Source organism: Capsicum annuum, chromosome 8, assembly GCF_002878395.1.
Source record: "Capsicum annuum cultivar UCD-10X-F1 chromosome 8, UCD10Xv1.1, whole genome shotgun sequence".
Lineage (NCBI taxonomy): Eukaryota > Viridiplantae > Streptophyta > Magnoliopsida > Solanales > Solanaceae > Capsicum > Capsicum annuum.
The window spans coordinates 31,027,033-31,039,367 of record NC_061118.1 but is presented as its reverse complement, the minus strand read 5'-3'; the positions used below and the strand labels follow the sequence as shown (position 1 = coordinate 31,039,367).

The window sequence follows — 12,335 nt, the reverse complement described above, 5'->3', positions numbered from 1 at the left end:
GAATCGTCATAGAATCGAAGAAAGTTTGAGGAGCTCCACCCGAAGGATAAAGCTTCATGGGTCACGATCAATAAATGGAGGTTTAATGGATTTTCAAGCATCTCATAATCTAAAAATGATATAGGATTACTAATATACTTAATATACATAATATGTTTGAAACTATATATATGTATGTATTTTTCAAAATACTTTCCTACTTTCCCACCTGCTAAGACTCTAATATGGCAATGATCGAGCAGCTGAGAAAGCGTTGGAGGATTCCATAGACAAAGCCAGGATCCCTAAGTCGACAAAAATCAACACCCCCTCCCAACTAAGAATTTTTCTTTGAGTGTGGGAAAACAAAAGTAGGAAAGGACAACATCAAGTCAAGCTTTCGAATGGGATCAGAGACATCATACAGCTCATCACTACAACATGAGCAAAAATACTCTTCCCCTACTAAATTTTTCACATACCTTTATCCTCATAAGCTCTAAGAATTTTATTTGAATTCTTTTGCAGGTATGTTGAAGACTTGAGTCAGAGACAACAAATAAAGGGTCCCCTCATAGAAAGATTAGGCTATTTACTTCTCCCAATAAACTCCCTAATCGGAGCTAACAACCTGACTGCGCCAAATAACTTCAGCAATTGAAGAATCATCTTATAACTACATCGAATAACTTTGCCAATTGGAGAATGTCATCTAACTTCAACAAACTCAAGTTTCCATATTCCAACGACTCTATATAAGCAAACAAAGTCGAGCTTCCATATTTTGAGGATTGTACATAAGCAAACAAAGTTGAATTCCATATTTCAAAGATTGTATATAAGCAAGAAAAATGACCCTCTGTCATATCGGAGGATGCAAATGAGAAACACTACTCTCCACCATATCGAAAGCATGCACCAGCAAGAGGGACGACCCACCACAAGTAAAAAAATATGCATAAATAAGCAATGCTCCGCCATATCAGAGAATCACATTTCAACAAATAGAGCGCAATCTGCCAATCATAGACTCACACCATAGCAAGCAGCATGAAAGCCACTATGGCAGTAGCATCAAATCCCAATAGTAATTCCATCATCTAGTTCAAATTGAAGGTCACTTTGCCGGTACAAGGCGATTACTTTTAGGCAATTGACCCACCAGTCAGAGGCTTTACTTTTCAAACATTGCTTACCAGGTTGATGGAGTTTACTTCTCAACAATTACCCGCCAGTCGGATGGATTATTCTCCAATTGCTCGCCAGTCGGATGGCTTATTCTTCAACTATTGGCCAGTTGGATGACTCTTATTTTTCAACAACTACTCAGCCAATTGAGGCTCTTTACATTTCATTTATTGCCCTGCCAGTTGGAGGTCTCCACAAATAGAGATCATAAGACTAGTTTGAATATCTAAGCTCTACTCTTTACATTACAATTTCAATTTATAAATTTTGAACAACCGGTACTTTTCACCCTATTTACCTATTTTGCAGGATAATACACTACAACATGGAACTACCCTCTTAGCAGCAAACTGGGGCAACCTAACAAAATGTCAAGCATCCCGAGCTATGTTAAGGATTCCGATGAAGAAACTCAACTCAACTCGGCTCAATCATCTCATTTTTCTCTTATTGTCATAGCCTAGCGCCGTTTTAATCCGACACTGGGCAGTTTTCAAAAATTCACAACTTTTTTTCCTCTCGAAATCCTTAGCAACGTCTTCTTATTCTGAGTTATCCCAAAGAACCATTTCGGAGATAAGCATAGCCATGATTCCATTCGTGTCGAAAAATTTGCAATCACCTTTGAAGGAACCAGTGTCCCCATAATTCTACACTAGACAAATTTTTAATTTGATCAAAATTTGCAATGAGTTAAACTACAAATTGCCTGATTTCTCATGAACCCGAGATATGTAGGCAACTCAAAATTGGAGCTCCCATAATCTTTTAAAAAATTCCTTTTCGCTCAAAATAAAATTGTTTACGTCAACGTGATTGCCCAAAGATTTTCACACTAATCTTTGGTCAATCAGGGGCAAACTGTTGACACCCAATTTTGGCTCGCTCTTTTTTCTCTCATTATTTTTCCAATGCTTCTTGGGCCTAAATAATATTTGTAAATAATAAATTCGTATTTTTATTTTTATTTCTACGAATTTTTAAAAGAATAAAAAAGAGGATTTATTTTCCTATCATATTGTAAAATATTTTAAATAAATTATTTCATATAATAAACATATTCTTACTATATATATATATATATATTATCAGTATTATACTATTACAAACATACACACTTATTAATAAAATAAACATATTCTTACTATATGTATATATATACATATATTTTGATTTAATTCTTATATATAAATTATATAAACACTCTTATATATATACATATATATTTTGTCAATATTAAACATATTATATTACAAAATTATTAAATCGGGCGCATATACAAATTATGTCTATAATTTATATACGTAAGTATCAGAAATGATTTTAGGAAGAGTAAAAAGCATCGATAAAATTAATTCTATAGAAATAGAGTATTTGGGTCAGCAAGGACTCAATTTCAAATTTTATTTTACCCAAACCCAACTCTCATTTACAATTTTCCACCATGAGGCTTAAAATTGGCCAAAAATCCAATCCATTTCCCATGTCCACTTCATCAATTTATCCCACACAATATCAACCAATCACACGGTACCACATCAACAAAAAAACACAAACTCCATCCAATTAGCACAAACTAATCTGGTCCGTCAATTTATTTTTGATCAAAGGATTTGAAATTTTCAACTCTCTCTATCTCTCTCTCTCCCTCTCTCTCTCTCTATATATATATATATTATCTTAAAGCTAAATATGGACCGTCAGATCAAACTATCCGACGATTTGAATTTTGGTCAAAATAAAAAAGCAGAAATTCATCTTTGATCTCTGAAAAAACAATACACACTTCTTTTTTCAATACGCAGTCAGGCATGCTTCCCCATTTCCGAAGAACCCATTCTATATTCATCTTATTACCCAAAAAATATAAATCAGGCCACCTTCCCCTCCCTCTCTTCATCGTGTTATCTACCACCACCCCAAATCAAAATGTCTAGTGGCCATAGCTACCGCAGCCTAGCCGCTAGAATGCGAGATTTCTCTAAATTCTTTCCTCCATCCTATCAGTCTAAAAAATAGAATGGACAGGTCCCTAATCGATGCAACAACCTAATTTCGGTTTCAAATCTACCATTAATAGCCTGAAAAAGCTGAGATTTGAAAGAGGTTTTTGGATTTGAATTCAAAATCCATCTTTTCTTTTTCCTTTTTTTTATTCTAAGGTTTCAAATCCAGATTTTCAAGTTTGAATTCGCACCTATAAATAGTGAGCTCTCCACCTCCAGAGAATAGGCTTCAAATCGGTGGGAAAGAGAAGAGTAAAAACCAGTGAGTAAGTCTCAAAAATGTACAAAAAGAAAGTCTTGAAGCTTCAAATCCATGGAAAAACAATCAAAATAAATTCACAAAAGAATAACAAGAAAATGAGTAAAAAGAGCATTTTAAAACAAGGAAAAGATTGAGCACTGACGGAAAAACTAGTGAAGAAAAAGAGCCTCCTAAAAGATCGCTAGCTTCCTTCTAATTTTTGTCAAAATTTGGGATTCCAGGTTGAGTTTATGGGCAAAATTTTTGACAAAAAATCCTAGTTCTGTTGCATCACACAAGGTGCGATTTCCCTTTTTTTACAAAAGATCTTTCTTCATCCCTTTATTTTCCTCTAGTCCGATTGGTTTCTGAAAATGCAACTTTTATCCCATCTGTATGTTGTTTCTGGCATTTATTACTATTGCAGATAAAAAATAATTTTTGATTCAAAAGTGATTCTTGATTAAGTCTAAAGATTGTTAATTGGTGGGGTTCGTGTATGGATGTTGATTAGGATTATTCTGTTGTTGTTGTTTTGATAGATGAATTTGTTAATGAATACATGAGTTTCAGCCTTGAATCCATTTATGGTGTTAGTTTTTTTTAACCTTGGAATTGAGTTTAGGGAAGTTGTTTTTATCTAAAGTCTTGTTGTTTTAGTATCCGTAAAAATTGTACCCTCCCTGATTTTATTTGTTGTGCTTGTTTTTGGAAGATTTACAAATATAATTTTATTTTAAGTCTTATTAAACCCGCGTTGTTGCCCGCTTATGAAGGTAAATATTATTTTGATGCCAAATATTTTGTTCATACGAAAATATGCAAATCAAAGTTTTTAACGAGTTTTTAGACTGGACAATGACATTGCGAAATCAGGTCCCCAAACGTGACTTTATGATAAAATTTCATGGATGCCTATGTTTTTATAAGCGATGTTCTTGTCTGTCTTTAAAATATGTTTCATCATATTTGAACATAAGGAGTGTCTTCCTCTGTTTTCACGCTAACCTTCCTCTTAATCGACATGCTTATATTAAGACACATATATGTTTAATTTAGTTTAGTTTATGTTAAGTAGTCGGAAAAGGAGATCGAAGTTTTCACTTGGAATGTTCGGGTTGGGTGGCTGATTTTTCTTTGCATTTGAGGTTTGCCTAGTACCAAGAATGGGGTTTCAATAATTGAATTCACAGGTCATTAACCTAATTTTTTTCCTATAATAAGCATCATTCTTACTGGATTTAACCACATGATCCTCGCATATTTAAGTCAAATGCATATTTTTGTTGTTCGTACCGTCATTGAATGTATAACTTTTACAAAGTACTATTATCTTTTCTAAAATAACCTTTGCTATGTTGTGGTGTTTTACTTTTGAAACTGTCGTTTGTATTATTAAATTGATATTTTATGGCCCTGCATGGATAAACATCATAGCATTTAATCAAAATTCATACTTTGCATATGAAATTAAGGGATTTTAGACTTATACGTGTCCCTCTTTAGCAATAAAATAGTTGCTCAAGGGATGAACAAGTCCTTGATAATCGAACGTCACTTTATTGGCACCACAATGTCTAAGTTTTGCTGGTCATTATTGGATGGTACAAATTTGACTAATTTAAAGTAATTTTTTTTCCTATCCCTTTTTTTCTTTTCTTTGTTCTTTTGTCTATGATGTTAAATCTTAAGGCTTGTTTCTCAAATATTCACAGTGGACATCACTTTGATTTTGGTCACGATCCCTTAAGGTTCTATTCTATTCATGTATGTGTTTATTGATAAGGGTCAACATGGTTTTTCTCAACTTAAATTGAAGTGATAGAAGTCTCATTAGTTCACTTATTTGTTTGTTCCCTATACACATACACGGGGCTTAACGGAGGATTGTTGAGTTGCAAATGATATGTAAAGAGAAAATGCTATCTTTTCTCTTTGTTATGTTAATTGACACTCATGTGTAACGGTTAAATTCGGCATCATTTATATGGCATGTACTCTTCCTCCAGTTTGTATTCTTGCATATGAGTAGTTCAATTGCTAATCCTTATCTTTTTTTTTCCTTTGTTTAATGTAAATTCGGGAGTTGTAGTTTTGGTTGAAACTCGTCTTGACTCAATTATCGGGTCAAATGCTACTAGGATTGCAAAGCTTCGGAGTCGCAAATTTGAAAGATCAAACTCCTAAATGGAGTCTAGTGTTCGTTATCTATTCGTTCTAATTTTTATTTATCATGTTGACTTTTTTTTAGGATTATAACTAACTTACGTGGTTGAATTTGTTTACGGTGATTTTATTAGATTACTGAACTTATGTTGCTTTATTATTCGATAATCCTTCGTCCCGACTTTTGCAAATAAAATACAATCAATTAACTCGCAAAAAGGGATATAGATTTTCTTATTTCATACTCGGCTAATTATTTGAGAAATTAAGCTTTCACCTCAAAAAATATTTTAATGAAATCAACTTAGCAATGTCATTACTTCCTAAAATAACAAATAAAATTTCAGAACTAGTCTAATAGGAGGGCAAATTTCCAAACTCGGATATTTGGTAAAATTTATTCGTTAATTTATTTCAACGAGTTAATGATTCTAACGTTCTAATTTTTTAACATTTTCTTGAGCGTTCCTTTTTTTAGCTTTCAGAAAGACTAAAATGCGAGGTATATTTATATATATATGCGCTACAATATACAAGATATTTATGTATCGTCATCACTTTTCCTAATTTGTTACTATTATTTACATCTCATTTAGATCGTATATCCGCATACCGCTGTTAATCTTGTTTATTCATTTCAACCATTATTTTAAAATTTCAAAAAATGAACATTAACATACTAGTCTATTTTAATCAAGAATTAGTGTATCTTGACGCCATATGTATTTTATTTTGCAAAAAATACACCTATGTAAATTTACTCTTGAACACAAATTCTTTTTCATAATTATTTTACTAAGCTACTAATTCATCGATATATCTACACTTATGTGTTTCTAAAGTTTTTCACAAAAATTATAAGTCATTGAATTCTATAAAATATGAATATCAAATTTTCTGTCTCTCTCTCTTATTTTCATATCTTTAAAATACATATATATTTTACAATAAACTTTATCCTCGTATATTGTGGTAGTGCATCTTTATATACTTTGAATTGTCTTTTCCAAAACAATAAAAGTGTTTTTATAACTATCTTAGCAAATAATGAAGCAATAATTTTTCTAAATATTATCCTAAACTGAGTTCAAGGACTATCTTCGGAATGGCTCTGAGGGGTGCCTAACACCTTCCCATTGAGTAACCAAAACTCTTACTCAGAATCTCAAAATATTTCCAGTAGAATAAAACATAGTTTTACATAAAAAATTATTTTTTTCTAATTTTTCAAAAAAGTTAGGTGGCGACTCTAAAAAAATGATTTTCAAAACCCAAGAGTCACGACATAGTCGCCACATGTTGTGTGATGTTTCGATCGATTTGAAATAGGGTGTGTCAGTAAGGATAATAGAAGCCTGAAGCCCTGGAAGATCAGTTACTAGAGTACTTACGACAAGCCCTATACAACTCATAAGAAGACCTTACGAGTGGACTACACGAGTCGTACCTTGAGCCGGCATACTTTTCTTATTCCATTTTAATTAGCATTTCTGGGTTATTTTGAGATACTAAAAAAATCTTAGGGTTATTCCTTTATTCGGTTATGCACTTTTACATTACTTTTACTACTTTTAACATACTTTGCTCATTGAGATTTCGGGTTTATTCAATTGAAGACTTTTGAATTTCTTCCTCTTATTCTTGTGCGTTTAATTACATGTATTCTTTATTGATTATCATGGATTGTTACATGAACATGAGCGGCTAATTTCCTTAACTAGGGTTATGGGAACCCTGGTGGATTAACTACGTAAAGGAAGTGGGAGATTCATCTATTTGATTGTGAATGCATGTATCTTAATCTTCTTCTTATTAATTAACCTTATTGATCGAGAACGTCCTCACAAAGGAGTTTGAGATTAGGAAAAGAGGAGTAATACATTAATTTGATAATCACGTCCATCTTGTAATTTTTCCATCTCATCTAATCAACTTAAGACCCAAAAGGTGAAAGTTGAACTTAGGTTATAGACAAGGAGCAATAAGGCGACACCCTGAAACTCACAAGGTAAAAGGTGACATTTATCATCATATTTACAAGACAATTGATAATACATATCTTGTCGACTTTGTATGTAGAGAAAAAGAATAGATGAGTTTAACATGAGAAGTTTACGGAGTTGAAAAGCCAGAGGGAACACAATCCTAGTATTCATCTTCTACTATTTATGTAATGCCCCGAAAACGGGTTCCGAGATATCACACGGTGATCAAGACTATGAGTAGTTTAAATCTAACCCTGTAAGCCTTCTACTAAAGTTGTAACTCATAATACAGGAACCTAATCATGCAAAACAATATTGAACTATTGAATATTGCTTGAACTAAACTAGAATTAACTGAACATAATGTCTAAAAGTGTTTAACTAGGAAATCTGAATAACTGACATTGTAAGTATGAAATACATCTAATAGTCGGATAATCCTCTAATACTACTAACTAGAGAGTTGCTGGGACAGACCCCCAACTGACTCGAGCTGACTGAAAATAACTGTATAAATTACTCTAAAAAGCTGAAAATCTGAATAACTGGGTCCCTAACTATGAGGGCTCACCAACTGTTAGGATATAGATGGAGATGCTCTCGGTCAATCACGCTGCTGGAACTGAGCACTTGAATCTACATTATTAAACAATATAGCACATAGACGTATATGTAGATCAATACTTTTGGAACGTACTAAACACATGGGGGTGAATGAATAATTAAAATAGTGACGAAATATATATATCTTTCTCATAAATAATGCATGCTAAGTATAGATGGCTCACCTTGGCATGAGTAATCAAAAGCTGAACTCATAAATCATGAATGATAAAATATACTATATGAATACTGTGAGCCACCACACTTAGTTCTAAATCTGTACTTGAAATTTATTTTCAAATCATGCATACTAAGTATAGGAAGGACTCACTTTTATCATATGAAAACTGAAAGCTGAAATTCAGTAAGTAATGTCTTAAGTAGGACCATACCTGAGTAAATTCGTGAGCCTTTACACTTAGTTTTCTAAAAGTTATTCTGTTATTCTATTTTAAGACTTAGGTTTTAGGGAGGTTTTTCTAACTGACATACACTATGTGAGCTATCATAGTGTCCAACGTCTAGTTCCCTAAAGGGAAAACCTCATGTTGGGGAGAGGTGTCATACTCTTGCCAAGGAGTATAATCTGCGCTAAGTGATCACAATCTGTATCTATCATCCATATAAGTAGAAATAATCTGAATCTGTACCTACGTTGGCACATAGTTCTGGGGCATGTGAACATACCCAACTCGGTGCAAAATACTACTCCTTTTAATTTGTATGCCCATTCTGTAGGCTATCCACTTTAAAATTTGCATAAGGGTTTATAATGAAAACCTGTTGTATATCTGTTTACTTTAAACTATACTCAAAACTGTGAATTGGATTCCATATCTTAGCTAAGATCAAGCTAAGATCAAAAGATCAAATTATTTCTCAAAATCTGAATATGAACTAATTATAGGTACTTAAAAACCTTATTTTCTTGAAATATCAATACTCAAACTAGGGGTTAACAACCCATACTTTACACTCATGTGGAATTTAACACCAAGTTATGTTCAATAATCAAAATCTTGAAATTCTGCAATAATTCTAGTCAAAATAGTGAAATTCAATTCTCAATGTATATTTAATCACGGCACACGCATAAACATACAAAATAGAGATGCAATTCAGTATTTAAATCATTTATAACATCTTAATCCTCAAGTAATGATAATTGGGAAAGAACCCTAAATTGCAAATCATGTAAATTCATGTAAATTCAACTTTAAAGACTAGTTTCGGGCACAAGGATGAAGGAAGTATCCTTGTTTATAACCCCACATACCGTATTTGATTGTTTGAATGCCAAAGCTTGAACTTTGAATTCCTAAAGATGTTCTTGAAGTTCTTGAACCCAAAAACTTAAATTCTTGATTATCTTGAAAAAAGAATGGTGAAACTTTGGATTTCTTAGACTTAAAGTTGAAGTTCTAGGGTTTTCCTGGAGAGGAAATTGGTGAATAAGGAGCGTAATATGCTTAGAATAGGGTTAAATCCTCTATTTTCATGAATTAGGGTGAGAGTAATTGACTTAAATACCCTTTTGAAAGTTAAACTCGCAACTAGAATCTCAATTTTTTACATTGGCGTGATGCGGTGCTATCGCGTTGTGTCACTGGAAAATGGACGCTGTGAATTTTCACTCTTCTGCAATGCGGTTCTATCGCGTTGCGTCACTAAAAATAAACGAGTGCAAATTTGCACTCCAATGCGATGCAGTACTTATTCCACTCTGATTTCTGGTGTGACACTAGCCAATCACGGTGAGCTACTGGAAAGGGACAAGTGTGATTTGTGGGATCGCTGTGATGCAGCATAATCGTGGTGATCTACTGCCTCTCATGAAATATGCCATCACTTCTCACCTGGGTATCAGATTTAGGCAAAATTGATATCATTGGAAAGCAAACTCAATTATCTATAATTTGGTGGGTCTTAAGCTGGAAAATTCTATATACATAAATAGTTATATTCTTTCAAAGTTTAACCTTGTAGAATCAAACACCAACCTTTAGACGAATCTTAGGTTCTTGGTTCAACTTGGCTCTAGGTGATTTCTATGAACATTCTTAACCTACTAAATACTTCACATACTAGGAGCTAAACTGAATTACGAAAAGTATGGGGTAATACAATATCTCCCACTTGGGAACATTCATCCTCGAATGAGACTAGTTAAACTGAAGGTACTGAGGAACTGAGACTATACACTGGCATGCACCATTAAAACAGAACTGCATGACTGAATCTAAAACATAATGAGCAATTAAACTAATCTGCGAATACATGAATTGACATGAAGATAATCACATGGCTAAAAATGAGACTGGAAAAGAAATGAGTAAGGAAGACTGTTACCTTAGGCTAAATTTGAGTGTGTGGAGTAGAGGTAAGGATACTTAGTTCGCATGCCTACTTCTGCTTCCCAAGTAGCACCCTCAATAGACTAATTTTGTCAGAGAGCTTTGACAAAGGGAACTTCTTTGTTCCTTATTCTACAGATCAAGAATCTTTACTGGAAGTTCTTCGTATGAAAGACTATTTTGAATACCTATGCTTTCTAGAGGGACTAAAACAGCTGAATCATCCATACACTTCTTCAATAAGGATACATGGAACACTGGGTTAACTAATGACAAGTTTGCAGGTAGCTCAATCTCATACGCTACCTTCCCCACATAACTCAATATCTTGTAGGGACCCACATATCGGGGACTAAGCTTCCCTTTTTTGCCAAATCTCTTCACCCCCTTCATGGGTGAAACCTTCAAATAAACTAAGTCTTCGACTTCAAACTTAAAGTCTCTCCTCCTTATGTCTGCATAATATTTTTGATGACTCTGATATGCCTTCAATATCTCTCAAATCAACTGTACTTTCTCCATGGCTTCCAGCACCAGAACTAGCCCAATCAAAGTGGCCTCACCCACTTTGAACCAACCGACTTATGACCTACATCTTCTCTCATAAAGAGCCTTAAAGAAGGTCATCTGAATACTAAAATGGTAATTGTTATTATATGCAAACTCAATTAATGGCAAGTGGTTAGCCCAACTGCCTTTGAAGTCAAAAACATATGCCCTCAATATATCCTCTAGGGTTTGAATGGTCCTCTCTGCCTGACTATCTGTCTGGGAGTAAAAAACTAAATTGAGATTAATTTGGGTACCAAGACCCTTCTGAAAGGCTTTCTAAAATTGAGAGGTAAACTGAGTACCCCTATCTGAAATGATGTACAAGGGAACTCTGTGCAATTTGAGCAACTCTCTAATATACATCTTAGCATAATCTTTAGTTGTGTAGGATATGTGAACTGGCAAGAATTGGGCTAATTTGGTCAACTTGTCTACAATAACCCAAATCAAATTATGTTGATGACGCAAATTCAGATAACCTTTAGCATCGAGAGATTAGTCCATATCTATGTTTGTGAGATAGTTCATATGCATGGTGTGCATATATCTATGATTTTGGACTGGGTCTCGGTATTCACTTCTAATTTTAGGAGAGATTTTCATGAGGATTTAGGTACTCAAGTGGATATTAGAACAACTTTTCACCCTCAAACTGATGGCCAGTCAGAGTAGACTATTTAGGTTTTCGAGGATATGCTTCAAGTTTGTGCTATGGATTTCGGAGGTCAATGGGAGCAGCACATAGATTTGGCAAAGTTTTCATATAATAATAGCTACCATTTTAGTATTAATATGGAACCCTTCAATGCTTTGTATGGTAGAAGATATTGTTCTCCAGTTGCATGGTTTGAGACATTTGAGATTAGACCTCGTAGTACTACATTTCTTTAGGAGTCATTGGATAGAGTCAGGGTGGTTCAAGATAGGTCGAGGCTAGCTCAGAGTAAATAGAATGCCTATGCATATTGTAGACTTTTAGCCTTGAGATTTGGAGTTGAAGATCGAGTATTCCTCTAAGTATCCACCTTGAAGAGTGTAATGAGTTTTGGGAAGAAAGGCAAGCTCAGACCTAAATATATTGGACATTTTGAGATCCTTACACAAGGTGACATAGATAATGAGTAAGCCTTACGTCAGATTTTGTTGTTGTTCATTTGGTTTTCTATGTTTCAATGTTGCATCGGTACATTTCAAATTTATCTCATGTGCTCATATGGGACTCAATCTTGTTGCATGAAAGATTAACGTTTGTGGAGGAGAC

General features: G+C 33.9%; 1 pseudogene; it reads left to right on the top strand.

The window, feature by feature from the left end:
- The first annotated feature begins 4,931 nt into the window (after positions 1–4,931).
- LOC124886902 lies at positions 4,932–5,026 on the top strand (annotated as a pseudogene).
- Positions 5,027–12,335: the final 7,309 nt, after the last annotated feature.